Source organism: Aplysia californica, unplaced genomic scaffold, assembly GCF_000002075.1.
Source record: "Aplysia californica isolate F4 #8 unplaced genomic scaffold, AplCal3.0 scaffold00001, whole genome shotgun sequence".
Lineage (NCBI taxonomy): Eukaryota > Metazoa > Mollusca > Gastropoda > Aplysiida > Aplysiidae > Aplysia > Aplysia californica.
In genome coordinates this window covers 1924901-1927878 of record NW_004797271.1, presented here as the reverse complement: position 1 = coordinate 1927878, position 2978 = coordinate 1924901, and the positions used below count along the sequence as shown (strand labels likewise).

Genomic DNA, 2978 nt, shown 5'->3' with positions numbered 1-2978 from the left:
CACACGCACACACACACACACACACACACACACACATATACATGCAAACACACACACACATACACAATCATCATCATTATCATAATTAATTCAAACGTATTCACATAAATATACATGTACATACAGAAACATACGCACACACAAACGTACAAACACATACACAGTTGAATATAGTCACAGTTAGATACACATGACAGCAGGAGTGACCCGAGTTCATAATATTATAGCATCAAAACGTGAAACTTGAGGCCATTATATTCATAATTTTCATCTGCAATGACGTTTGAGCTATGATCAATAAAATTAGTCATTCAAGGCATATTGTTGTGTTTGATGTTTGAGTAAAAAGAAGCACGTCGACGCTGTAAACGTCACTTAGTGCTGGGGAAAAGTAAGACAGACCGCCCGACAGAAACAACAGAGACAAAAGGGAGAAAAGTGTTGTTTCCACTAATGGCACCTTCTAACTACCAATACATATATCTTTTTTGTTTGTTTGTCTTTGTTTTGTTTTTTGTTTGTTTGTTTGCTTGCTTGTTTGTTTGTTTGTCTGTCAGTTTGTTGAACCATCAGAAGAGAGTCTGTCTGTAGAAGATGAAATGTATTCCCAATGTACATGATAGAACATGTCGTACTCATGGTGGTGTACAACTCGAAAAATGCAGTACATTAGAAATTCAGATCTTCAAAACTCAACTTTTGCGGCCACATTATTGATGAAACGATCTGACCGACGACCATGACCTGTACAATTAATGATACCCGGATGCTCCGACCGTCACTCAGCGATACAGATCTCACACTGGGTACCGTGCGGCAATGCTTAACATTAACACTGGCCAATAAAACTCACCGTATGGCTGATTCATTGTAAAGGCTGTCAAAGGCTCACATCGACATAATTTAGATAATTTACTAAGTTACAGGCTGTAACTGTCAGGGCCAACATAGGCTCAGTGAAATACAGCATATCAGCAGATAGGCAGAGATACTCGAAACATTTTATTAATAATAAAAACTCCCCTACACGGGAATAGACCGCATGTGTTCTGCGTGTAAAAACGAAGAAGAGCCATTACATATTGGCTACCGCATGGGAAGCAATCCCCCCCCCCCGGCCCGCCTCATTCCCCCTTTTTCCCTTCCTACCCCACCGCACCCCACCCGAAGTGGTGAACCTTCCGAACATAATGAAACGAATACACTATCCAGCTGAACAGATCAGTCTGTTTACGTTACCCAGTTTGGCAACCACTGAAAAGTCCTTCTTTTCTTTTTCATCCGTTGTCTACCCATTTTGCCTTTTTCCTGCACGACGTGACAGTTTTGATGTGCGTCTCTTTACTCAAAGTAGAGTAATTTGCTGTGCCCCCATTTAACTTTAATCGCCAGTCCTTCAGTAAAGATCGTGGTACCGTACAACCTTCAGCGTGGCCGTACCCTAAAAGTGTTCTATGGGGGCTCTCGTGGCCTAGAGGTTAAGGTGTTCGCCTCTCATTTGAAGGTTCCGGGCGCGAATCCAGGTAGCGACCGAAAAATTTTCGTCTCGAAAAGTTGTCTCCTTTCACGTCCTTTCCTGCTCTCTAGCAATGTTCTGTTGTCTGCTTTCGTCTCCCCTTTCTGCCCTCACCCCTCCCCTCCTTTGCCCCCTCCTCTGGGCTCCGGTCTATTTCTGCAGCCATTCTACTGCTACTCCTTGGCTCCTTCTTACTGCTGTCTTTCAGCCACACCCCTGATCTTCTGGTAGGAAAGATCTACATCTAGCCTTTTCGGACAAAGGAAAAAAATCTCGAAGGTCTCGCGTGCAAGTTGCGCACGTTAAAGATCCCTTAGTGGTCTAAAATCGATAAGAGTAGGCTTCGGCGGCCACCCGGGCAAAATTCAAAATTTTCTACCAACTGAAAATGTTTAGTGTGTCCCGCGCGCTCATGACCTTATGCAGTTCCGAGCGCCGTAAAACACTTAACCAGTGTACTGTCTCAGCTGCATGAACAATTACGAAAATTTGCGAAACTGTATAGGTTTAACCCCTCTCTCAACACAATTAGAATATTTATGAGGCGTGACCTCCGAATTTAAAGTCAATCTCCGATAGGACTGAGCCTAATGGGTGGAGAGTGGAGAGCCTTGAAGACTCCTCAAAACTACCCAAGTTCAGAACGGCCCATCCAGCATGAAACGCCATGCACCTCCTGAGCTAACGGTGAGCCCAATGAAAAATAATTTGTAACACGAGTCGCAAAAAGTACAACGTGATCACCCAACCGATACACTGTATTTTCAACATACTATTGATTTGTTTATCTGAACAGCCAACTGTTGGCACTGGGAAAAACGTTGCACTTGCGTGGATGAATGTGTTCGTGAAGTTGTTTATGAGGTAGGGACAACGCCCATACTCCTTTCCTATGCCATAACAATGTAAGGAACGAAGTCAATTAAGTAGAGTTGGTAGTCTTGTAGTTGGGGTGTGACTTGCGGTCATAAGACCTAGTGTGTGGGGTAAACTTCTACAGAGTGACTCTTACATACATACAACATGGATTCTATTATTTTAATCTCAATGAAACTAGAATTCTCAATTTTAAATCGTAAGCCTATCATATTTTTTCTGGGCTATCAAACTACAGACGAGTAGACAGAATGCTAACAAATTAAAAAACATTGCAAGTACAGGAAAGCCTCGGCGATGTCCTATTCTCTTCTCTGTCCTTTAAAGCGAGCATACACACAATGTGTTGAACGCAGAGGGTATAGACAGGCCTAAGAAAGAGACTGCAAAGTTACGGTTTTGACAGCTTGCCGAGATTTAAGAATCAGTGAATCCGACCCAAGACCGTCATACGAATAAAAGGCTGCATCGTTTTGTTCAAACTCATTACATTTTACTTCAAAGGCACTGACATATTATTGCCAAGCAGTTTCGACTGAAATAAATTCTCTCTAAAGTATACACTGTGTGGTTTTCGCATTCGACC

The 2978-nt window shown here is 42.6% G+C and overlaps 1 protein-coding gene across 3 annotated transcripts in view; it reads right to left on the bottom strand.

Annotated features, from left to right (window-relative positions):
• The window catches only part of LOC101857986 (tripartite motif-containing protein 59), a 23920-nt gene that overhangs the window by 8155 nt on the left and 12787 nt on the right, over positions 1-2978 (bottom strand). The gene's annotated exons all lie outside the window — the stretch shown is intronic.